Here is a 27,044-nt window from a genome sequence, read left to right on the forward strand (position 1 = left end):
TACACAAAAGTAAGAATGCCTACTTTTGTAACAAAACAAATATATACAATTAGGTAAGTATAAAACTTCTCATAAAAACACTAAATCCAAGAGAATTTATTAACGTAAAAATCATTCACATTTGCCAAGTTGAGCTAAAAGATGAGGCTTTTTCTCATATTTTAGCTTTTCTATGCCTTTTTCTTGCCATTGTTTCATATACATTCATTGACCAATCCACTTTATTAGGCTACATTTAATGTACAGAGTTCTTTATATGTATATGGATTTCTTTATATGTATGCATTGGTTTGGTTGTTCGTGTTTTGTGAATTTATGCAAATGATCTGTGTCAGCATGCTCAGCATGAAGTCGCGTTTGTTCACAGTGTGGGCTGATTATGCCCTCTGAAAAAACTAACGTTTAAAAATGAACAGAAATGAAATCTTTCAATTCAGTGTACTGCTTTAATAATTTTTGCAACATACCTAGATGTCATGCTGCTCACTTGCATCATAACTCATTGACTACATGTATGATTTTTATTTTGTCTTACGTAAGAAACACATTGTTCTCCAGAATATCTTTCAATAATAGTCGATGTGTGAGTAGGCGACATATTACTCATAATTACTGATTTTATTCAGTGATGCCACTTGAAACAATAAATTGATTTATACCAGGTTATTTATCAAATTTTGCCTCCCACACATTTGAGACAGCAGCTAAACACTGATGATGGGTGAGGCAAAGCAATTTACCTTACACCTAATAGGTGGTCAAAAGTTCATGGAACTTCAAAGTAAACAAATAAATAGAATAATTTGACATACTATTATCAAAGATAATTACATGACCTTTTGAAAAATCAATTTTCTCAAAACTCAATTTCATTATCATCTATAGTGGCAAAAAAAAAAGTTCTGCAAAGGTTAAAAATTCTCCACAGACATTTTCTTGGTTTGCAGTCTTTTGAAAAAGGCTGGAAATATCTTATAAAGCGAGACAAAATTGGAGGGGCAAGCAATTTTTAGCTGAAACACAACTACACTTTCTCCGACAATAGTGGAAAATGACAATGCACCTATAGAGGACCCCCACGGAGAAAAAAAAATGTCACCATGTCAAAAAGCTGAAAGAGGAAAGTGAAGACAAAGGATTGACTGAGTTTTCTTTTTGGACTGTGCAGAAGAAGAGATAATAATAATAAAAAAAACATGGTTGTGAGGTTGTGCATGCATTTGCATATGCATATGCTGTAGGAAATGAGGAGTGGGTGTGCTCTCTTGGAGACAGTGGGGATGGCTTATTAGGAAATCATACCTCTTAGCCAATGGTTTTAAAGAGGGAGGCAGATGTCATTTGACTGAGCTGAAACACCTCCCAGAGCCAGCACATCCCCTTCAGAGTGTCGGTGCGCTGTGTGAGAGCGCTGCTATCACTGCTCCCTCCACTCAGTCTGCGCTCCTCTCTTGTTGTCCACAGGCTCTCTCTTGCCGTCTCTCAGATTTTTCTCGCCTCATCTTTTTTTTTTTTTTCCCCCTTGCTGTCCACCTCCACCTCCACCCCTCCTGCTCCTCTTTTCTCCTTCTGTGATTCTGCCCCACAGGGAGAGAGATAGGATCTGTTACACGCCGCAGCTGTTACACATCAAGAGCTCAGGTAAGTCTCTCTTCTGTTGTTTGTTCACTTCAAACTGGGCGTCTGTAACACTGGAAAACAAACACAAGTAACCTTGATTGCTTGCTTTCCGTTGTGCACAAATTGATTTCTCCACATTTGTAGTTTCTCCTCGCTCAGTTGTTTTTTTTTTTTTTTTTTCAGTGATGAATCTGAAGTGCAGCTCTGACTGTTTTAAAGCAGAGCAGTGGGTGCTAACTTGTTTCATACTGCTGCACTTATATCTGATTTTTATAAGCACTCTCATTTCTGCGAAGTTGATTCACTGGCAGCTAAGAAGAATTAGGCTTAAATTGCAAGGTTGTTATTGAGACATGCTTTGGAGGCTCTAGTCTTAACTAAAACAAAAGGAGACACTGTAGAATACTGTAATTTAGGAGAGATAGAGGTAAGCAGATGTGCTTTGTTTCTGTGGTCAAGGCTGGTGGCAGAAAGTAAGTGAAGAGTTGCACCATGAGCTTGAGTTCAAGTGTTCACACATCAGAAGGGGACAAGCGGACTGTCTATTGATCTGAAGATGGCATGCTCCCAGAAGTAAGCTGAGGGAAAATCCAGAGAGACTGATGGAAGATATTTATCTTGGCTCTCTCTCTTTCCCTCCTTCTCTCTCTCTCTACATGCAGCATATGTAACTCTGGAGAATTGTAAAAAGTGAGCATTTTTATAATTTGATTTTTAAGATAATTAAATTATCAGCACTTTGCATACTATTTACAGAAAATGATAAAAAACAAGCTGTTGCCATGGTGTCCATGGGACTCTGAACACATTTTTTCCGTTTACTGGTTCTCCTGTTTGGAGTTACTCCTCTGCTTCTTTACTTAGTGCTCAGAATTTGTTTATATTTCCATTTTTTTTCTTTTAATCCCCTGTGTTCACTTAGCTTGCTTTTATCCTCTGCCATGTTTATATAGCTTTACTCAGTTCACGCTCCCCCCTCAGCTGTAGCAGATTCGCTTAATTGGACTCATTGTGTTCAATCCTCCCAGAGTATGAGACGTCTCCATCAGTCACTCCTTGCTGGATTCTTCAGTTATCTCCGTGTTTCTCTGCTCTTGGACCCTTGCATGTCCTTTGAATGACTTGGGTTTGTATTTCCTTTTGATAAATTAAACTTTTCCTGCTACAAAAGGGTCCTACACAACCCCAATATACAGCCACGTTTTTAAACTTTAAAAAACACAAAAATGTTTATTTTCAGACAACACCATGTAGTTTAAACTTCAAAATTCAGAAATCTGTACTTGTATAAGTAACCCTTTTTCAGTCGCTGCTCTCAGGATCTTGGCATATTCTCCTCCAGACTTTGACATTGTTGTTGGGTTCAGGTGAATAACCCATTCATTTTCACCATTAACGTTTACATCTCCGAACATTTTACAGTGCCTAGGGTAAATCTAAGGTACCAATGCAGATTATTTGTTAAACTGCTATTCCATATTCATTACTCACTACAACCTTTCTATTTCTTCCCTCATTTCTAGAAATTAGAGGTGAGCCTCATGACCAAAGTATGCATCTCCTTTAACTGTTTAATAAACAAATAGGACAATGTAAATTCACAATTGCAATTCAACAGCAAGCACACGACTGTCACTTGGATCATGTCTCTTGGTGGCTTTGACTGCTTTACAGAGAAGCTTTGCAAGATGGCTTTTACTACGGTGATTGATGTTTAATTATTGCACAGTTGAAAGGTGGTCCAGGCTGATAAGTAATCTCTGAAGTTCATCTTTAGCTAATATTTTTCTCAAGGACCAATGCCCCACCGGCTGTGGTCTGTGTTGTAAGAATAATCATCACGCTGATGAATTTAAATGAAATCTGAAAATAGCTCTGAGCAAAAGTTGCGTTAGGTCTCATAAGTAATACAGCGGTGTGCTTATATTTCATTCATGACATAGTTTGCTGCACTCTCTTGGGCTGCGGAGAGAAATGAGAGAAATAGCTTTGTGATGTGAAAAGACACTGGTTGTTGAGGTGAGAGAACATCCAGACTCACTGCAGTGGAAACACTAACAGCAGGAGCTGAAACAGCACTTTAATGGTGAGGAGCCACACAGAAAACTTTCTCATTTTACCCGACAGGCGACAGTCCACAGAGTTGCGGGATTTATGTCACTTGGTGGGTGTTGCATCCCAGTCTGCACGCAGCTCTGAGAGTAACGAACAGTCACTGGACGCTGCAATGTCTTATTATTGATGCATTCTTTACTTTGAGCTGCAAAATAACATCAGCAGAGATAAGTGTTGCTTTCTCCATGCTTTGTGGCGTATGCATCGTCAGAGACGCTGTGCACAATGTCTCCATATAAGACGAAGCCTGATCTTATCCGTAGCAATAAAAGACGATGCTTTAGCGACTTGCCTGACAGGCTCTGTCATTAACCCACCACTCAGTCGGAGACCTGCAAAAATATCTGCAATTTGAGGAAATTAGAGCCCGAGAAATGGGAGACCTGGTGCCTTTTCAGTCCACCGAGGCTTCTGTGCTGACAGCTACACTCCGTCTTTTTTCTCTCCCTTCCCCTCCGCCCGGCTGTGAGCTGCCCCAGGTGTGACAGGCAGCCGGAGTAATGGGGGACGTTTGACAGATGCATATTTCCAGCCTTGAAAGGTTCGTATAAAGAAGATAGACGGCACGGATTCAGACCGAGGGTGGGACAAACTGTTGGGCTGTAAATCACCTCAATGAGTGTGCCACCTTCTCCTTCGATTGATCCGTCACGTGACTCCCGCGATCCCTCCAACGTGCTAATTGCAACCCAACCTGATTATTGATTGAAATATAAGGGGCATTATATTGGATGCCATGTTGTGCTCCATTCAGCAGCTGGTCAAGTTCTACCCAGCATGACCCGGGAAATATGAGTAATCACTACTAAGATTTCAGAAAATTAATATTTTTTTAATGAGAACAATGCCTTTTGTGGAATATGTATGCATCTTACTGTGTGTTAAAGTTATATTGGAAACTTATTGGTGTGATTAATCTTTTAAAAGGTTATCTGGGCACATAACCTCAAGCCAGAGCAAATGGATTACATTACAGTTTGTACAGTAGGGTGCAGTATTTCTTGGCAAATAGACTCTCTGCCAGACTGTTCAGGAAAAGACGGTAGACAGATGAACTTTTCAGTTTATTATAATCTCTTTTGCATCCATTTCTCATCTAAAATGTCTGCATGAATTTACAGCTTAAGTATTAAGGTGCTCAGATGTTTGTACATGAATAAAAGGGGCGTTCCTGTTCAGCAGGTGAAATGTTCTCAGCTTAGTTAAATGTAACTAAGCCACATGTACATTATGCTTCACTTTTGAGCATGTCGCTCTGCTTTTCTTAGAAAAAAAAGGATAATGTGACAGGATAACATCCTTTCACAACTTTTCAAAATTGGAAAACACGAGAACATGGCCGGTCCAGGAAGTTCTGAAAACAGCCGTTTAATTCAACTTATTTGACCATATCTACATTTACAACACTAAATAAAAATTAAAAGCATGTACTTGTAGCTAATAAGACTGGATGGAGATATGTTTTTTTTTTCTGATCATGCATAGAGGAGGATGGTAACCGGTATTTTGGAGCTCTCAAAGGAGTATCTTAAGAATTTCATTTTTAAAGTTACGGATTACGATCGCTTTGCCAATTAGTACCCACATTTTGTAGCAAACCATTGCTTCTCTTGAGTACTTTGATAGAAAACCGAGATAAATAAAATGCTCAAATTCCATTGATGATTTGTTTAACCTTATATTATCTTCTGCATATTTTTTTAATTTCACTTTTAGATAAATGTGGTTTTAATTTGGACAGTCATATCCTCTGTAATACAAGAGATTTGGATTTATGACAAAACCAAATTAACACTGTGTGACTTTCTGTAGGTAGATTTTAAGTACTAGTCTCAGAACCTAATTGGTTTTTGAAACATGTACAAAATGTCCCAGAGGTGGAGATGAACTGACATATGGTYGATGCTAACCGTCCTGTAGAGAACGGCTTGTTTTCTTACTGAACAAAGACGGGCACAACAAGACCACAACCACAATATCGAGAAACACTGAGAGAGGGGTAACAATGTGCTGCACCCTTCAATTACTCGTTTAGTCATGTCTGTTATAAAGTGTTGCTAGGATTTTACAAAATAATTTGGTAACACTATTTGAAGGGGTGTGCATAAGACTGATATGGCACTGTCATAAACATGACATAATATCTGCCATGAACATAAAGAAGTCTTTATGAATGTTTATGACAGTTGTCAGGAAGTGTCATTTGGTAAATAATGACACTTTTAATGCAAAGTTGCTCTAAAAGTTGCATTRAAAGTCCATTAAAAGTGCCAACTTTGCATTAAAAGTGTCATTTTTTACCGAATGACACTTCATGACAACTGTCATAAACATTCAGAAAGACTTCTTTATGTTCATGACAGATGTTATGTCATGTTTATGACAGTGCCATGTCAGTCTTATGCACACCCCTTCAAATAAAGTGTTACCAATAATTCTAACTTGAAGTAGAAAGTCATTTCCTAAACTTTGTTTTCAATTCTGTTATTGCAGTGTGTGCAAAAAAAGGGTAGCTTTTCAGATTTGACAAGCTTAACAAGTGATTTATGAAACTCCATTAACTTACAACTAAAATAGGTAGAATAAGATATGACATAAAAAGTAGTAATAATGTAACAATGAGAAAATTAGACTTTTAGCACTATGATAAACTCATTTTTAGCTTACATGGATTTTATTTTGCCTTTGGCATTCAGCAGCAGTATCACAATATTTGCAGTCTAATTTATGCAGTATCACTGGATCAATCATCAGCAGATTATCCGATTACAACCTTTTCTGGAGTCAACCTTTGCATTATTGAAATGAGATAAGTTTTTGTAGGTATTTCAAAGAACACTCGATCTTTAGATTTTAGTGACAGTTTGTGTGATTTGAAAGCTGTTGCTGTCTGATTCGCCAGGTGTTGTTGGCTGCAAATAAAGTTTCTAACCACCTCCTTTGTTTACACATCTTATATGTTAAATGACAGAAAAGAAATGACTAAGGGATAAATGCTGATTCTTTGCACGTTTAATTGTAGGAGCTTTTATATTTTTATTCTGACCGAATCCTCTGAAAGTACAAAACAAATAGGAAGCTATTTGTCAATGACATTTCTCTTCCAAAATGATGAGATGCAAATGATAAGCAAAGCATTCCTTATGGTAAATATGTTTGTCAAGGCATAATAAATGGCTCAAAACACATCTCGGCAAATTAAATGTCAAACAATTTCTCTTATAAATGTCTATGATGTGTTTGTCAGGTTGTCCGATTTCGTATGRCTGACTAATGTATGTGCAAACGACAGATTAAGTTGAAACACTTCTTGCATTTTTGTGAAGCTAGATGGTTTTGAAGCTCAGTTTCTTGTGCTTCTTAATTCTTACTTATAAGCTTCCTTGGTCCAAATTATATGCCAGACGATGTAATTATTGGGCTCTTTGTCCAGTGAGTACAGCTGAGACAAAAATAAAATGTGCTTAGATATAAAAATGGGATGTTATGGTTCTCGTTTATGTTTTTATTAAGATTTTGGATTAATATTCCACATCTCTTCAACACATCAAATTTCAAACTCATTTTTAGCTTTTGAACTTGAATTTCTAGCTCAAAAGCTAAAACCTTGTATTCACATCAATGGTAAAACAGTTCGTGGGAAGGGAACTGGAATCCTGCTGGATGGGCTCATGGTGCTGGTAGATAACCTTTCTTGCAGATGATGAAATTTTTGCAAATGATGAAAAATTTAGGAAAAAAAAGTCCCTCAACAGTTAACCTTTTCCTAGCAAACGATCTGGATGGTGTGCTTAATGGTCTGGACACTGGGGCATTGGGACAATGGAGCTTCTTCTCAATAATATGACATGTATAATGTATATCGTAAGGATTATTCCACTACATTCTTTGTCTAAATCTTTTAAGATTGCATCTTAAACTACTTCCAAACTGGCATCATCCCAGAATAAGCACCACACATATTTTCATTAAAAAAGGTTCAAATAACAAATGAAGACTGTTGCCTTCAGGAATACAATTTCCCTCCAGTTAGACTTTTCTTTCTATAAAAATAGCTTTGGAAACAATGAAAGGTTACACCTGGAACTGAACCAAGGAATGTTTTCATGTTTCATTTCCACTGAGGAAAGATCCTCTCATTACATGGGAATCACACTGCGTAAATACACTGCCTAGAAAGACCCTGAATTACATCACAGCTTTAATATTCAGCTCATCCATCCTGCCTAACATGGTTTAGGATTAGTGAAATGTTCAGTATAATAGTGCTGGAATAAATCTGTTAATTTTATTAGCAACAGCTCTTTTGATTTTCACATCTATTTGCCCTTGCGGTATTAAAATTTGAGTGAACATCAAGTCCCGCCACACAAATTTTAATGACTGTGGAGCTTAGCACACTAATAATAGTCATCAATGAAAATGCGGTTTTGTTTCAGGCTGAAATCTACTTTAAAAGTCAGCTCGCCAAGTGATTAACCATGATAGCAGCGACCTGGGATTGCTTGATCTCATTACCTCTACTTGACACAGGGCAGTAAAACATCCAGCTGACAGCTGAAGGAGGTCAATATTCTCTATAGGGAGCTTCAGTCATGCCCTTTTTAAAGGATTTTTGCTATACTGTTAATTTATCAACAGTACAGTTTGCCAAATTGTTAATTTATTTGCGTTCCTAACAGTTTTGAATGTTTTTCTGTGCCTGCTAGTAGACTGGGAGGGTAATAATAAAGATTTGTGACAGAATATGTTTGTACGATGTTTACCTTTTAAGGATCTGAATGAAATACAATATTAGCAGTTGACCAGACATGTAGTGTACAATTCTGCTCTGAAGAAAACATTATTTAAAACAGATTTATAGATCATCTATTCAATTTATTTCCCCCCCAAAAAACATCTTCTTGGACCAAGACTAGCTCAAATTGAGACAATTATGAAAAATGATGTAAAATATTGTTGAAATTGCCTTTTGTCTTGCTCCTGTGGACTCTTATATCAAAACTTTTATGATATAAAAGTTTTGTGTTTTTATATCATATTTTCTTACGCTTTTTTTGTCAAAAATATTAATAATTAAATCCTATATTATTAAAATGTGTGATAATCACAAATGAATGTTATTTTAGCAGCAGCAGTACTCGTTCTTGTTCTTTGTTCTGTTTCAGATGAAAGCATAAATACGATTAATTTAATCAAGAGACAACAAAGAACAGTCCACAGACCTGCTGAAGTAGTTTCCACCTTCCGCTGAGCTGAATCCACTTAGAGAAATGTTCCTCTCTTAGCGTGGCATTATCATCGACATGGTCTGTGGCCATGATTTCACGCTCCCATATCCCGCTTTACGTGGGGCTAATGGAGAACAGGATGGAAGCAGTTATTTGGGGAGGAGAATCATAATGCTGAGCTGGGCTATTGCCGCTCCACATTGCAACTCAGAACACAAAACACTTTTTTTCTTTTTTTTTTTCTAAAGTCTATTAAATTTGCTGACCCCAACACCCCACCAGTTTTCAATTACATTAGCCCCTACCCCACACCCCACTTGGAATACAAATGCAAGAGCTTGAGCAGGGCTTATCTTGAGGGTCTCTGTCAAGTAGCTAGCTTATTTGTCCATTGCTCTTTCCGACTCGCCACACAGGTTGTTCTTTGAGGGCTATCCAGCTGTCAGGCAGCTGAAGGAGGCTGTCACAGAACCTGGTCAACCTCTTGATCGCCCACTGGCCTTTTAGCTCGGATCCCCTGCCTCCATCACCCCTATTAACTTCGGATCACTGGCTGTATTCTCCCAATCATCCTTGCACATAATGGAATTAGTGCTGCAATACAATTCCCTCCTAATGGCCAAATGTGTGTGTTTTTGTTCACCTGCCGAACAGACCCTCTGTCTCAGTTGGCATTTCTTTGGTATTCTCCTGGTGTGTTTGAAGTGTCAGCAGTAATTACGTCTAATAAGAGAAAGGAAAGGAGTTGCTCACCTGAAGCGAACAACATTATCTATAGCGAGAACGTGTTACTGCCATCATGCTGATGGAAACGTACATTTGCAGTCAGTAAAATCTGATGCACTGCCACTTTGATTTTTCAGGGTTGGCAGCAGCGTTGAAATTCAAGCTCTTGTTTGTGTCTATTGGATTTAGAAACAGAATACATCACACACAAAGGGATGTCACAAGTATTGACTGGTAGGTGAAAATGTTTGTGGCTCAGGACTTAGTGATGTGTAGGTGAGAGGTCAGAGCGATGGCAGCCATCTTCAAGGAAAGACATCCAAACTATTTTAGGAAATGTCAAAAATAAATCTTAATGGATTCATAGAACATGCTGTTAATATTTTAGCATTATGTGTAACGGCTTTCACATTATGTGGTGAGCCAGAAGGGTTTAGATATGTGTTTGCCACACAGTTAGGCTTCCTGTTGCCTTTTTTTTTGCAGACCATCAACTATGAAGTCAATGGAATGCCCAATTCAAGCATGCGAGAGGCGTAAATATGTGTAACAATAGGCAGCATAATCTTTTAATGGTTAGCACAGTCGGCTTACAGCAGGAAGGTCCTGAGTTCAAACTGGGCACAGTTTGAACTCAGCACCCAAAATAGCTGCTTTGACAAGCAGCTATTTCGGGTGCATCTATCATCAACTCTTCTGCAACCCTGTACATATGAAAAATACATAAATGAGTTGACAATCTGCTATCAGAAACCAGGAACAGTTTAGAAACTGTACTGTATTGGTCAAGGGGAAAAAAAAACTATAGCAGCATTGGTCCAAACTACATATATACCGTATTTTCCGCACTATAAGGCGCACCTTCAATGAATGGCCTATTTTAAAACTTTTTTCATGTATAAGGCGCACCGCATTATAAGGCGCATAGAATAGACGCTACTGTTAGGGTTGCCACCCGTCCCGTATTGAACTTATACGGGACATGATTTGTTCCTACTCTACAAATGTGGATGTGTAATAATAAAGAAGTGGTCCCCGAGTGCTTTATATAGTAGCTGCCCCAGTCATTGTTTCACTCACGGTGTTGGTGTTGCGATATTGTGCCCAACTGCTTTCTGGGTAACACAGACCAGCCGCCGCAGTCCCTGTCTCTCTTCCCCCGCCCCTCTGCCCCCCCTGGCTTTAAATGTATTATCAAACTTTATTAACAAACCAGCATTCTGACAACTATCCCAGCATGCACCACGCACTTCTTCTTCTACGGGGGAAAATAAAGTCGGCGGCTGCTTACTGTAGTTGCTAGACCTGTTGTGGCTCAATATTGGTCCATATATAAGGCGCACTGGATTATAAGGCGCACTGTCGGCTTTTGAGGAAATTGAAGGTTTTTAGGTGCGCCTTATAGTGCGGAAAATACGGTACATGCTTTATAAGAGGTCCAATACACTGATGTTGCAATGGAACCCATATTCACCAAAAACATTCAAATGGGAGAAAACATTGGTTCAGGACATTGCAAATTGAGGACGAACCAGCTGGTTGGACAAAATGCGTGTGGGTGTTTTTATTTTCCCCCATAAATAAAGTGTCTCAACACTGATGTGCATCTGCCCTGATGGCCAGTTTGGTAATGAAACGTCAGACTGGGTTAGTCTAAAATTTTGTACAAATTTTGTCCACTGAGGACAATTTGAAAAACAGAAAGAAAGAGGATCAGGTTAAATTAGCCAACGAGCCAAAAAGAAAAACAGAAAGAGACGAGTGGGGCTGAAAAACTTGGGAAGAAAAACCAACACTATACCAAGCAGCATTTTACCTACAAGGCTCTAATATCCCATTCCAGACTTGGCACACATATAGTGTGACTGTATTTTTGGATGTGTTCAGGGTACACACAACATGTAAGGAAACCTATCAGCAATGCTACACCATGGGTGCATAAATACCTGCTTGATAAATTAAAATAAATCCTCAGGTTGATGCTGAAGGACAGGAGAAGGAGAGTGGAGAAGGAACCACAAGGAAAAGTACAGATGCAGAAATCAGGATTGGTTGGCATTACATCTTTCAATAATATTATATTAACCTCAAGTACAGATGCAGAAATCAGGATTGGTTGGCATTACATCTTTCAATAATATTATATTAACCTCTTAAGATCAAAGGATTGTGGTTCAAACCTCGGCTTTATGACACCTGAAAACAATCCAAAAAATTTATTTCCCTTCAAGAAGAAATAGGTCGGTATCATTGGGGGTTGGCATGGCATGGCTGGAGGGTGGGGAGTGAAAACAATATTAGATTAGAACAGTTTTCTATTGCTTATTTAAATATATAGGCAGTACTTTCTTTTAACTTTTAAATATTGGAAACAAGGCTGTTGGCAGAATACAGCAATTTTTTGCTGTAATACACAAATCTCACTGAACAGATAAAGATTGAATTGCTAGTTTCTGTGTGGTGTCACCAATCAAAGCCAGTCCGACAAGGAAAATTACCATCCCATTACCAAACCTTGTGTTGGTGCATCTTTTTATAAACAGACTGAAGAGATGACATTTTAAACAGACTTTCAAGTCTTTTTTTTAATGGAAATCTCAATGTGAATTCCCCCAGAAATGTAGATTCTTACCTTAACCTCAACATTTCCAAAAGGCTGACAACATTTCCAAATCCTGTTTGCTTTATGATCAAGTGGGAAAAAAGAAATAAAGAATAACAGACTGATACCGCCTTTCATCTTTCATGCAATCTGATGATCTCTTGTTCTCTCTTTTAAAGTAGTTTCATTTGAATATCTTCTTTCACATTTCCTATTTTCTCTGCTTTATTTTCTAATACCTTTGCTAATGGTTTTTATTCCACCCATAGCAACAACTTTTTCATCAAAATGTGTGAGTATTTAATGTTCTTTAGTCAAGGCTAGTAAAGAGGAAAATTATCTGACTGGTCACCATCTCCTGTGAAGATCACATCAAGGTGTGCTATCTTTCAATCTATTTACCATTTTCTAGAGTTCCCTCCCTCCAGCCAAATCTGAGAAATCCAGACGTTTCAGTCTCGCAAAGCATGACATTTTCACATGGAAGATGTGCAGGAATGTCGAATTTTGCACCGAAAGGAGCATGCTGATGGCGTCAAGCAAGAGGGTTAATGTTTTATTTATTTTTTTAAAGCTACTGTGGATGTAAGGTTTCTGTTCTAATTAATCATTCAGTTAAACACAATCCACATTTCTGATATGCAACTAAGTGTATGCACAACCACACACTTACATATACTAAATTCAATTAACAACCCTTACATTTTCTGACTATGGAAACACCTTTTTATTTAGCACAAGGTGATAATCAGAAAATGGTTTTGGAAAAATGTAAAGTGACAGTAAAGTTATAAAGGCTCTTATACAAGTAAAATATGGCAATCTGTTCGTTCCCCTCTCTCCATTAACCCTGTCTTTGTCTGTAACTGGGCTTAAAAGCAGCAACTCCCAACTCCAAGTTCGTCAACTTTGATCCTCCAGGATGGAAAAAGACTCCTGTAGACGTTGAAACGTCTTCAGGAAAAACTGAGCGAAAGTCTGGTTGCCTTCGATTTAAACCTGTTGTAACCTTATGTGAATATGAAAGCATGTCCTAATTTTTTCTAACAATCCTTCATTTTAAAAAGTGCAGAATAGAAGCTTACAAATTAATTAAAACCCTAAAAATATTAATTCACTTAATGATTAATTTTAGCTGTCCTTTTTCTATGGTGAAAGGGTCACACAACATGTAACTTCAATGATTTTTTAAAAAAAAGAACAGTTGGAATACACCACTACCATTGGCAGTGAAAGAGACTCTCAGGAGGAGTAGCAAATGTTTGGCATTTGGTTCAGTGTTCTCTAATTTAAGCCTTCCAAAACAACTTTTAAATTATTCCATCTGAAAACCAAGTCTTTTGCACGTTTCAGTCATCCAGTGACACATCTGAAATTGGTCAGGATCTTTAAGAAAAACTCAGCAATCACCCAGATTCAAGCAGATCATAAACTGAATATGCTAAAACTTCAGGAACACAGCGCTAATCATAAACATAGACTGAGAGGGAGTAAACTGCCAAAGAAAAACTACTAAAAATGTATGTTTTATGGTCAGATGGCACAGTTAATGAGCTACCGCCATCCAATTGTAGATAGGAAGGTGACATAGCTGAATGATGTGGAGAAACAAAAGAAAAACACAAATCAGGTGGTGAGGAAATGTATAGAACAGGCTTCAGGGAGAAAACCTGGAACAAACAGGAAGATCTGACAAAGGAAAGACTGAGAGGGAGTAAAATAAAGTGGGGTAGTGATCACTGGCATGTGACTAACACACACATGTATATGGTGTGAGAGAGAGAGACTATTCAGGGTGGCAATGTCTACTTTAAATGCTTTGAAGTCTTGTAAAATCCTAATTTTCTGGTTTAGTAATTTTGATATTTAAACAATATAAAATCCTCTTTAATCTGCTGGCGAAACTGATGAGAAACTACTGATTTCCTTAGAAGGCAAAAACGGTGAAGACTGAGAATTTTATAGTTCTTAAGCAAAGTATTTGCCACCTGACTGACAAACAAAATTAAAACACGCAGAACGTGGTGGTCGAGCTCGTTGTTTAGCGTGCTGTGAAATACTCAGACTCTCATAAAATGCTAATAAATCAGTTATTGTGACATTTCTGTCAAAGTAGAAATCAGGTCTTGCTTTGAAGACACTGAAATCAGGCCTCCTGAGAGCCCTCGTATAGAGAGTTCACTCCCTCCCATCCTTTGAAGAGCATGATGCTTTTATTTAGTACCACTTTCTGTTTATTGCTGTTTTGGCCCTGTAAGGATGTGCGGATGAGCTGCCTTAAGGATCAATGTTTATCGATCACTTTTCACCCTCGTGCCTCGACACCCAGAGAGTAAGAATGAATCTTTTTTTGTGATGGCCTTTTGCTCTCCACAGTGGGTGAGGGTTTTCAAAGGCTGCCCGCTGATGTGACTCACGTTTTACAGGAGTGCAGCCTGTGATACTTCATTACTGCGCTGCCCTCGAACCAGAAACAGCAGCTGATGAGATGGATGTTCTCTATCCTCGTCTTTAGAGCCACTGAAGATACAGTTTTTTTCTTCTCTTCCGCATTTAATTAGGACAGGCTGAGTTTCTCTAAACAAACAATGGGATAATGAGTGGCGCTGGCGGGTTCTGTTATGATGGCTGCCTCCTGGCCAAGCACCAGGGCCTTGAAGTAGGAATCACTCCTTAAGCAAAATGTAGTACAGCTAACAGTGCCAAGTCCTGTTTCAGCAAACTGGTTATGGATATTAACTTATAGATGTGTAGGTACTTTGTGTTGCATGCTCCTTCAATTGTTAAACACTTCCCCAAGACTCTTTGCATTATTCAAATGTTGCCAAAGAAAAATAAAAAATAAGGTCTGGCAATGCACCACTCCCATGTTAATGAATTTGACCAATTATTTTATACTTTTGATTTAAGAAACGGCTGAAAGTTGTATTGTTACCTGTTGGACATTTGTCCTTTTAATTTCATCACAGATAAACACAAAAAACGCAAACATTTTTGACTTATTTTTTATTTGTTTTTGCTTGAGACACCATTTTGCAGCTGTTCTTAGAGAATAATTATGTTCTATTGTATGCCAGTCAGTGAATGTATCTTTTTTTAAACAAAACAGCCCATATCAAAGAATTATTTAACTTCATATGAAGCCATATCCTAATTTATATTGTCAGCAATCTGCAGACTGTCATAGCCAACCTCTGTAACTCATATAGAGATGTGAGGATCAGATATGGAGCCCTGTGGATTCTTCCTCAAATAACTGTGTACTCCCTGGAGCAAGTCTTTTCAAAGGTTCATAAATCCTTTATTTTTTTGATGCAATATTTAGATAACTGACAGACATTTGAAAACTAAACTGTTCTGGGCTCCGGAAGATTCAGTACATATAAGTCTGTCTGTAGCACACAGAAGAAAACCTTTTCAAACAGGGTTCAGCACTGCCCCTTTGGATAGAGCGCCTTGCAAAAAGGGACTTTCTGCCGTTTTATGTCGCAGTGTATTTTATTTGGATTTTTGTGGCAGAAAAACAACAACAAAGCAATTCACATTTATGGACTAAACGGAAGGGGATACACAGTTTCCGAAGACTGACAAATGAAATCTACAGTGTGCTGGATATTCGTTTACAGCCTCCCTGAGTCAATACCCATTTATGGTACCATCGCAGCTGCAGGTTTTTTGGGGTATTTTTCTGCCAGCTCTGCACGTATAAAGACAGACATTTTTCCCATTTTTCTTTGCAAAACTACTCCAACTCAGTCAGGTTGGAGTCAAGTGAAGCGATTTTGTCGTCTCCGATGTGAAGTTACCTATTACACAAAGAAATCCCTGTTATTTAAGTAAGATTGGAGATCATCTGTGATAATAGATTTATAAGCCTCTCTACAAATCCTGAACTGGTTACATCTGGGCTTTTTTTTACCAGATCAATCTGACCCAAGGAGCCACAACTCCAGAGTAAATGGAGTTGCACTCCATGGGTTCAGTGTGTGCCCATTAAATTAATGGCTGAAAGATCAACTCAGGATGATTTTATGTTCTTCATAGGGCCGGGCAGTAAACCATTAATTTGACTCAGTTGTGTTGAACCGTTTGAACATCTTAACCATGAAGACGTCTTATCCTCAAGGCTGGGGAAGGACAACCCTGACTGAAGCATTTATTTTAAAGCTTAAACCAAACCAACTTTATTTATAAAACACTTTAAAACAACCACAGCTGATACATGAAAACACAACATAATAATTAAAAACCAACTCTTACAGTTTAAAAACAAACATACAATTTAAAACAAGATCCCGCTGGAGCTGAAAGCCAAGTAAAATAGATGCCATCACTTGAAATGTTATCTTCAAACCCACCTGGTTTGTCATTTGGTTCACACAGTATTTTTGTCTTATCGGTTGATTATTCTTTGATCGATTATGATTATTTTGAATGCAACAAGTGTAGCAAGTGTAGAGATAATACGAGGGGCATCAATCAGGAAGCTGATTATGCTGTAGGAACAGCGAAAGGAGGGCTTCTCAGCTGTCGATTTCCTGATGAAGAACAGTTTGTGTTCATGAGTACAAACCATGTGCTTAAATTTCACAACTGGCAGTCTCCCATACTACCTGAGAAGTTATCAGAAGTGGTCAATATTTGTCATGTTTGGGTGATAAATAAGGCCTTTACTGTTACGTAACAGTAATTGATCTTCATGTTTCAGCAGGGCTCGTCCTGTCCGGCTCTACCCAAAGAGCCACTCGACCTGTGAAGTTGTGAGATGTCAAAGACCTAATGGTGGATCGTTTGTTTTATTGTCCACGCTGCAAACCAACATTAATCTGAATCTAACCACCTTTACAAATGATTGCTGCTGATTTCATCACCCGCTGAAGCAGCAGTAGGTTGGAATTTAGCCAAATGATTACCATGTGCATGACGGCAACCGTCTCCAGTACAGAAGCAGCAGGGACTCTAGCTGCTGGAAGGGTGACCCTTTACTTTTATGTGAACGTGCTTATTCTGTCTCAGAAGAAGTTTTTATTTCAAGTGCGTATGGAGTTGCTCTTTCAGCCCCTGAAGTACTCTTAGAGGACTAAAGTTGTCATGGTTATGTGTCAGCCTACTGCTCCCTCAAGCCACAGCCACCTCCACTGCTGCAATCACTGTGATTTCACTCACCTCTGATCTGCTCCATCATCAGAGGAGAGGAGCAAAAGTGGCGAGTTGACTCCACCTCTGGAGTTAAAGTCAACTTGGTACTTTTAAAATGTTGTAGTGCCTTGTTTTGCCAGTAGGTGAGATCAAAATTTCAAAGACTATCCAGAGCCAAAGCAGATATTCAGACAAATATTCCCAACTAACTGTAGTTTTGCTTTGTAGACTGTTCATAATTTCTCTCTCAGTCCAAAACCTCTTCAATAGGTTCAGCTTACCTTTGAATTTTAATAGAAAGAGGCAAGACACAGTAAGTAAAACCATAACACACATAATTGTTTTTAACAATATTTGGCTGCTGTGCAACAGTGATCAATGTTTGTCTTATCTAACTGTTAGTAATTGTTATTACTATTTTATTATTCCTAAAATTATTAATACATATTGACGGTTAACACTGCACCACACACACACACCAGAACAAGCACAAACAACTTCTGTTTGGAGGGATGATAATTTATTAACGAAACTTTACAGCCACAATATCAAGAAAATAACCCCTTTACTAGGAGCTAGTAATAAAACAGCAGAACCAGTTTGAAGTCTTAGTCCAATTATTCAATCTCTGCTCTTGGATGCATTTATTTCAACATATGGCAAAAGTAACAGCAAAACGGGGAAAAAAAGAGAAAAGAATAATCGGTAACACTTTAGTTAAAGGGGTGTGAATAAGACTGACATGACACTCATAAACATGACATAACATCTGTGATGAACATGAATAAGCCTTCATGAATATTTGACTGTTGTCATAAAGCGTCATTCGGTAAATAATGACACTTTTGTGTCATTGTTATGACAACTTGACATTAACCAAGAAATCATTACTGTTTAAACTTTACCTTTAATAACATAAAGTTACCTAATTTTAAAAGTGCAATCAGTAATACTTTTATAACAAATTTATATCAGTCATGATTTTTTGGTTAATGTCAAGTTGTCATAACAAAGACAATTTGAATAATGTCAACTTTGTATAATTTACCGAATGACGCTTTATGACAACAGTCATAAATATTCATGAAGGCTTATTCATGTTCATCACAGATGTTATATCATGTTTATGAGTGTCATGTCAGTCTTATTCACCCCCCTTCAAATAAAGTGTTACCGAATAATCACACAATATTAAATCATCAACTCTTCAGAAAGCAGCGGGAAACCAACACACAAAACCAACATGTGATGCGATCAGCCTCAGGGTTAAAATAGGACAAATGGCTCAAACAACAAGCTGAGCTCTCTGTTGGTTCAGTTATGGTATTACCACCCAAGAAGACCCTTGAGTTGAATGGACAGAAGCAGTTCCCAGGAAAACTTCTGCAATCCGCTGGGCGCAGTGGATGTTTTCCCACAGGTCGTAGTTTGACCATAAAAAGGAACACGGAGTCGTTTCTCCATCCCGCAGGCTAGGAAAGAACAGTTGATGTGGGCATGTCTTCATAGGAGTTTGTCTGTTCAGACCTTTTACCTCTGCAATGTGGTCATATTTGTAAAGTGTCTGATGTCAGAAAAATGGCCTCCAGCACTATGGATGCTGGTAGATGCAGTTTGATCGGTCTGCTTTGGAATATGGGGTCCAACGTGGCGATCCATTCCACATGGACACACTGAATCTTCTCTGGAATATGTTGGCGTGTTTGCATGTGAATGGGAGGTATAAATGCTGCTGACATTTTATTTTATTCAGCAAAACATTGGTTTTAGTGTGAAGTGTTTTGGAGAAGAACCTGTTGAATTTAACTTAACGATGCATCCCAGTGCAACCACAATAAGTTCAACTGCATTATGCAATTATTTAAAAGTTTCTAGTCGACAAGACAGTTTTGTTTCAAATCTTAATAAACATTATCTGTATGGATAACCACTGGGTTTTAATAAGGGCTGAATTCCAAGAGGTAATGTGAAGATAATTATGCATGAAGTGTTTTGCGTCTTCACTGTTTTTATTTGCTTGCTCATTACACATCTGCTGTCATTTAAAAAAAAAAAAATCCATAAGCATTCATGCAAACTGTTGACACCAAAATAAAGCTTAGCTAGTACTTTACATTTGCTGTAATCTCAATTGCATCTTTCTCATAAACAAAAACAATGGAGCAATATACTATCATAGCCTTTACTCAAAACAAGGAGTAGGTCAAATGAAGGCCCTCTCGGTTCTTTGCCACCCAGTGTAGACTCAAGGCTAAATGTTTTTACACGTTAGCAAACAAATAGACACATTTATTTGTGAAGTGGTATGGTTATTTCATTGTTTTTTGATAGCATACATGCTAAATCCTGCACCAAAGCGATCTTTTGAGGAGAAATTACTTTAAAATTATTTTAGAAATGATAATGAATCCCATAATGATGCATTCTGTCTCCTTTTCTTGCTGAAAAAAATTGTTTGTTTTAGTCACCCAAACTTCTGATTGCATTGACAGAAATCAGGCTCTCTTTGGTGTTTTAGCAGAGATCTTTAATAATGTTTTACACATTAAAAGAGTCTAGTTGATAATAAAACTCTTACATGACGTCCCAGCCAGTCAAAACTGTTGTGTGATATTCTGCAAGGAAAAAAAAGGGGTTTTATGTTACCATAAAGGGAATAAAAGTGAGAGTTGTGTTGCAAGCAATTTGCCTTGCAGGAATGATGAAAAATATTTTTGATTTATGATGTTTCAAGCAGTAAGGAAAGAGACAGAGAATTGAGAGACATTACTTGGTTTGATGCTACTTTGATTACTGGTGCTCTTTATTTTTCCACCAGCTCCGTATTTCCTCAGGAACCTCTTTAACTGTAAGCTCACTTTCTAAATTGAAGGTGAGCGGTAACTAGACGATGACAGATTGAAGCTGCCACCTTCCAAAATATTTGATTGGATTTCGCCACTGTGAGGTCTCTGCTTCTGAGCCTTCCTGGCATTCTCCACTGAGACAAAATGTTCAATAAAGTCCCACTTTCAGCCTTTCCTTTCTCCTCCCTCTCTTATCTGGGAAGCGCGACCAGATAAGTGCCTCGTCCAGCAGAGAAGATAGAGCACTCACACTGCAAGTCCATTTGTCATACTGTGTCTTTTTACCCAGGAGTTGATAGAGCAACAATCAGACTGAAGTGTGGGAGGTTAAATATTCTTTTAATTGTTATCAATGGCTAATACAGTCCTGAGGGCTTTTTATCAAAGTGCCTCAATGTCCACTTGTGGCTCAATCTTTTCAATAATCTGGTAGCTTTTCTTTTTCTTTTTTTTTTTCCTGGATGCATTAATTCAGTTGAACAATTTCTGTATTATCAGCGTATTTCTGAATGGATTTTTCTTTGAAGCTGAAAGAAAGATTTAATATTTCATACATCTTAACTGAAATATTAAAACAGAATGCTAAAGAGGATCCTTCAACGGGACAGCAAGGCAGTTCTCTTCACTGAAATGAATTGGGAACATTGAGGCTCATTTGGTGTGTTTTTTGCAGTGTTCAGTGGCTGGATCTGCTGGGTCACTGAGTGTGATGTTATCCTTTCAGATCAGTTCACAAATAACATCAAAGAGTATAGACATTATTAAGCACTCTTTGATCCTCATGTCTCATTTCTTCTTCTAAAAGCTGCTCAAAGACATCACTCATAAAGAGGTAAACAGCTAATCTAGGCACACAGAGCAGAACTATTCTCTGAGAGGCTCATATTTAATGAATGTCAGCACTGCTCACTATAATTGCATGTTTATATGGAAATGTCATTTCTGTCACACCAAACCACGACCGCTTGATCTTTTGCAACTTTTCTAGTGAAACTGTAAAAGAACCCATAGCTTTTGATAGCTTTTTTCCCCCCTAGTCCTAACAGTAGTTCAGAGTAAAAAAAAATTATACTTCCAACGAAGGCCCTTCTTACATTAGAATAAAATGGCACTACAAGGAGAAACATTAGCCAGAACATGTATGTCTCCAAGGGTGTGGCCTCTTCAGGATGCATCAAACAGTCAGGGAACTAAATAATGCTCTGGAAAAATGAAGAAACCACTGCACTAAACCTCATTGAAAACCTCTTGATTATTCCACCAAATGTTGATTTCTGAACTCTCTCTGAGTTAAAATATCAGTATTGTTGCTTCTAAATCAATATAAACGTGTTTTCTTTGAGGTCTGAAAGCACTGCATTTTTTTTGTTATTTTGACCATTTCTCATTTTCTGGAAATAAATACAACATTTTTGCTTGTAATTTCCAAGACATGTTGTCAGTAGTTCATAGAATGAAAGAACAATGTTAATTTTTACTCAAACATACCTAGAAAAAGTAAAATCAGAGAAACTGATCATTTAAAGTGGTCTCTTAATTTTTTCCAGAGCTGTTTTTACGCGCACAGAGGGTATTTCCAGTGTAAAATTATTGTGGAAAATGACAAACCCTGCAAAACTTCTGGACATCCTCTTCTGCATCCCCTTCAGCTGGTAATAAGCATGTGAAGGTCCTGGTGTTTCCTTCTTCAGATGAGAGCTGAAGCTGATGGTGGATGTGTAGAAACAACCAGGAAGTGAAATTAGGTTGGTTTTCAGGAAAAATAGGATAGTTTGCAAAAACTGCACTTGTAGTTCTGAGTGCTACAAGTGTAGTTTTGCCTTAACACTCCTCACACTGAATCAGGACCAAAAGAAACAGGTGTTGTGAGTCTCACTAAAGAGCTGATTTATTCAGCGCAGAGCTTAACATTTTTATTGTAATAAGACTCCAATAGAACATTTCACAAGAAATTTTTTTTATTTTTTCCATCTTTGAATTCTGTTTCATGTCTTTTATAATAAGTTGCAATCCACAATTCTTACACAGTTTTGTTTGTAGCTTTTGTTGATTTTACTCAAAAGTTATAAGAAATTCTGGAAAGGAAATTATCTACCAAAACTTGAGAGTATTTCATTTTAATTAGCAACTTTTATTGCATTCTATTAATGAAGAATGCAACATTGCAAATGGCAGCATAAATCATTTTTATTGCTTCTGATTTGCAGTGCCTGTATTTTAGACCTGTGTGTGCTGTATCGATAGCTGTGTTACTTGTCAAGATTTCAATTACTGCCTAATTCACAACAGGCACTGCCCTCCTCTACTCCGTCTCGCATGTCTGAGCCACATTGTTTTTATGAGGTATGCATTATTCAGTGCAGCAGTGACTGGCTGCTGTGTGTTGATCCAAGACTCCATTTCCTGTTTCAGCTGTGATTATTTAAATTTGACAGTTGTTAAGAAGTCGTCTTGACGATCTGCCACTGAAGGTCCTGAATACATTACGGTTCCTGAAGAGACAGAGATGTATCTTTCCCTGTGTGGCACAATGACGAGACGGAGACAAGCTGCATGCTGTTAGCGTCCTACAAACCCTGTTTTCTCTGAGCTTTCCTTTACAGGCTAAATCATCCACCTTTTCTGGAATTAATTTGTTGCTTGAAATTCATTTTAAAATTTGTTGCTTATTCAAGATTTGTAATTGGATAATTTTTTTTTTTTTTTTGCTTGGAAGCTGTGCGGACTGGGATGTTCTGCATCAATGTGTGAGAAAGTGTGAATATGATAGACCAGTTTTAAGTTGGCAGCACATCGCCTGCAGTAGACAGCAATCAAATGTTGGACAATCAGCGAGGAATTTTCTGATTGGGGAAGTACATAAATTATGCACATTTTAGAAATATATAGGATCATTTTAAAGAGTGACACGCATTGACAGTATATGTCAAAATTACTTATGTTAAAGTTTAGCACAAGGCATTTAAATATAAAACCAAATAACAATGTGGCAATGGGACAAACGTAAAACAATCTTCCATATTATGTTTTCTAAATAACAATTTAAAGAATATCAAGATGAGCTCCAAAAGTTTCTGCTTTAAAACACAAATTTTGCAAAAGAACGCAATATAATTGGGAAAAGAGCAGATAAGAAAAATAAAGAAGGTTTCTTTTTTTTAATCTGCCATCTGAACAAATTCTGCAAAGTGTGCATTCAAAGGAAATTGTTCATTTACAACCTGCACTATAGAATGCAACACTACATCTTTACCAACAGTAAAACTAACCGCCAAGACTGAGGAGTTATTTCCAGCACTAATGGGATCTGGACACTTTTATCTGGAGCTTTTATCAGTTGATTAACTAATGCATTGTTCTTGGTTGCCATGTAGGGAGTTGTTGCAGTCACCCCAGGTTGAAGAGGTCAAGTCAAGGTGAGATTAAATCAGGCCAGTAGCGCTGTGCCAGGCTGGAGGAGGCTGGTGTAATTACACTCTCCAAGCATCCTGGTGAAGCTACAGATAAGGTGTGGGCATTGTTAGGAGCTGGGGGAAACCTTGTCTATACAAACATACCGTTTCACATTTTTCATGTTAATTACATTGTCAAGATTTGGTGTAGCTTTGCATCAATGAGCATGAGGTTCCAAGGTGACTTTTTGGATTACAAAATATAGGCTTTAAAGTCAGGTGTGATAAATCTTCATAACTTGTGTTTAATACTTTGCTGAGTCTATGTATTTTAATAATTACATGCATTGATAAAGCATCATGCAATAATACCTCATAGCATCTATCTTAATGACAGGCAATGACATTGTTAAGGGTTATGAAATAATTAACTTTTGTAGCTTTACTATGCAGATGAAAACTCCCAAACTGAACATTGCTAATGATTTAGTTGTGTAATTTCTTTTTATCTATAAATGATAAATAAATAATTAAGCACAATGAAACATTGCCAATAATACAAGGGTAATAGTACTGGTCACGATGACGAACAAAGACAAAAATGCTTTTTAACGTTTTAATTAGAAAGTTTATTTTCCTTTGGTTGGTGCACCTCAAACATGGAAATGCTATGGCAGCTACTGCTTGGTATAAATACCTGTTTATCTTGGCAGTGGGCTGGTGTCCAATCCATCGCAGGGCAACACAGAAGCACACAGGACAAACAGCCACATGCACACAAACACACTCACACCTAAGGACAATTTAGAGAGATCAATTAGCCTGACAGCCATTTTTTGACTGTGGGAGGAAGCTGGAGATCCCAGACAGAACTCATACATGCAAAGGGAGAACATGCACATTTTATGCAGAAACACCCAAGGCCCAGATTTGAACCTGGTACTTTCTTGCTGCAAGGCAACAGTTCTACCAACTGCGTTCCTGGGGTCACCTCAACCTTGCTTTAATGATCGATTCAATTAATGAAATAATCCAAGTCATCTAGCCATTCTCCCCTAAAGCCTGTAATATTATTTATTTACTATCCGGTATTTACATCTGCATGCAAGCCGATGCAAATACTGCTTACATGCAGTAATTGCGTCTGTTCTTCAAATCGCATGCTCCTTCTGTCCCATTTCATTGGATCATTTCCAGACTGAATAAATCATATTGCAGTGGTAAAAGTAGCTGGATCAGAGTGTGTTAAAGAATTAGATTATAGTCAGCAATTCCTCCATCAATGATAGAGAATCCYTGTGAAGCTAACATGAACTGTTAGGATCCATTAGGTAAGCACATAGCCACTAATCAGGTTTTTTTGTGGCATGTGGAATTAAATTACTTTTACCGCGTAGCTCAGCATTATTTCTGATGCGATTCTATGTACTGTTGGAGTATCTTAGTGTCTGTGCCATACTTTTCACACTTCCCTCTAAAAGCTTATAGTGCAGCAGAGTAAATTTGTTTCCCCTTGTGTGTAGGTGTGCCTGATTGGTAGATCAAGTTTTATGTCCCCCTGTCTGTAGCTCTCATTGAATTACCACCATGTGGGCTGCACAGCTGTTCCTTCTGGTCGCAGCAGGATGCTGTCGTTAATTGAAGTGTAATGGGCTCAACAGCAGGGAAGGTCAAATGGAGCACTCTGTTGATGCACAGCCCGTGTGTTTCTATATACAATATACTTGGACATTTTTCAGCTTCCCTCTGAGGTTACGCTCCGAGGCTGAAACTGATTTCACAGAGCGCTTCTGCAAAATGTTCACATCTCAAAGKTTTTTCTTAAGTGGGTTGKTTTACARCAGGATGTTCTAYCTCTAATTGGCAATAATTAGCATTAGAAATGTAATGCAAAAACAAGTTTCATGGTGGTTCCTTGGATATACCGGTATGTTAAAATTAACAGTTGACATATCCACATATCCCTTTTATGTTGGGTTAATCCTTTTTAAGGTGACTGGGGGGCTAGTGTTGACATGGTACTTTCTGTAGAGAGCAGAATTCACGGTTTCAGTWAGGGGAAGTACCCTATCTGTCGCCCAATGGCTGTTGGAGATGRTCACCAACCCCTGGTCTCCCTGCAGGAAAAAATGGGYGGGAACAAAGAATGGATGGGTCTGGAGAATGCCCTTTAGGTCCATAAGACACACAAAGTAGACCACTACCAAAAACATACATGGAGAGTCAGAGTTAATGATTTAATAAGGAAGGAACTTGYATTTTAACATCACTTCAGGTTGCTTTGAATAGCTTTGGTTCACTTAATTAGCGAAATATAAAAAGGGTGGAGGGTGCTACCTTACCTTCAATTGTTATAAAAATGCAGCATATATCGAAAACAACTTRAAAGAAATTGGATTTTGCATTTTTAAGTCTTGAAGTTGGCCTCTGTCTCTTTAAGAAGCTCCTACTCTTTCCGATACTCCACCTTCAGCRCATCTCTACAACAGTGGTCCTCCAAGATGCCATTAACAACCGTTCTTAGGAGCRTTGGACACAGCAGCAGATGTTCGCTAATTGCTGCTGCCGCTAGTCTAGTGGATTTGAGTGGGGAAGGCGTCGGCTTGGCGATTTCAGCTCCAAGGAGGAGCATTATGGGAATAGACGGGACATTGTATGAGCAAAGCGTTTATAGATGGGAGATYCATGAAAGAATCAAAGCAAATCTCCAAGTATGTTTTTGTTGAGGGAAAACCATTATAAAACGACAAAGGTACATAATAYCCTYCTTCTTTTAACTTAGTCTGGTTACTTTTAATAGTAAAAATTGTTTTATGTTTTGAAATATGTGGGTTTTACCCAAAATACAAAATCTGAAGTAATTTGTATGACTGCATAGACCGTTTCACTTCCTTTTCTATACCAGCTTGGCAATGCTCTCTCTCAACCTACATTAGTGCCRACCTGATTAATGAGTAGAACCTAATTTCTTTTTTCCAGGAGATCTAACTTATTCATTGAAGAACATAAATATTACTGCATGAGTTGGGCATCATGATTTTTTGCTTAATATGAAATTTTGATCAATAAACCCTAAAGATTAGACATTCAAAAGGCATGAGGAAGATTCTATGCTTTCAAAAACATCCCAAGGTACACCACTGCAGTTTCTCYCCAGCTCTTCTGTAGATGACTTCCACTTTATTGGACAACATTTCCTGAATGATCTGCATTTTAATTTCTTATCAGACATCTGGACTATTGCAAGTTTTATTGTTTACATTTGTCGCTCAACAGCTYTTATTGCATAAGATGCTTTGAAACATATACTTTGTTGTATAAGCAGGATGTAAAAACTGATCTTGCTGAGCTCAAGTGTGCATACTTTTAATTA

At 37.9% G+C, this 27,044-nt stretch overlaps 1 protein-coding gene across 3 annotated transcripts in view; it reads left to right on the forward strand.

The window, feature by feature from the left end:
* The first annotated feature begins 1,396 nt into the window (after positions 1–1,396).
* Positions 1,397–27,044, forward strand: part of thsd7ba (thrombospondin, type I, domain containing 7Ba) — a 199,710-nt gene continuing 174,062 nt past the window's right edge. For all 3 annotated transcript variants that reach the window (XM_008403104.2, XM_008403129.2, XM_008403136.2), the window contains exon 1: positions 1,397–1,641. The gene's annotated coding sequence lies outside the window, so the exon portion shown is untranslated. The remainder of the gene's footprint in view (positions 1,642–27,044) is intronic.

The sequence above is a fragment of the Poecilia reticulata genome, linkage group LG2 (genome assembly GCF_000633615.1).
Source record: "Poecilia reticulata strain Guanapo linkage group LG2, Guppy_female_1.0+MT, whole genome shotgun sequence".
Classification (NCBI taxonomy): Eukaryota; Metazoa; Chordata; class Actinopteri; order Cyprinodontiformes; family Poeciliidae; genus Poecilia; species Poecilia reticulata.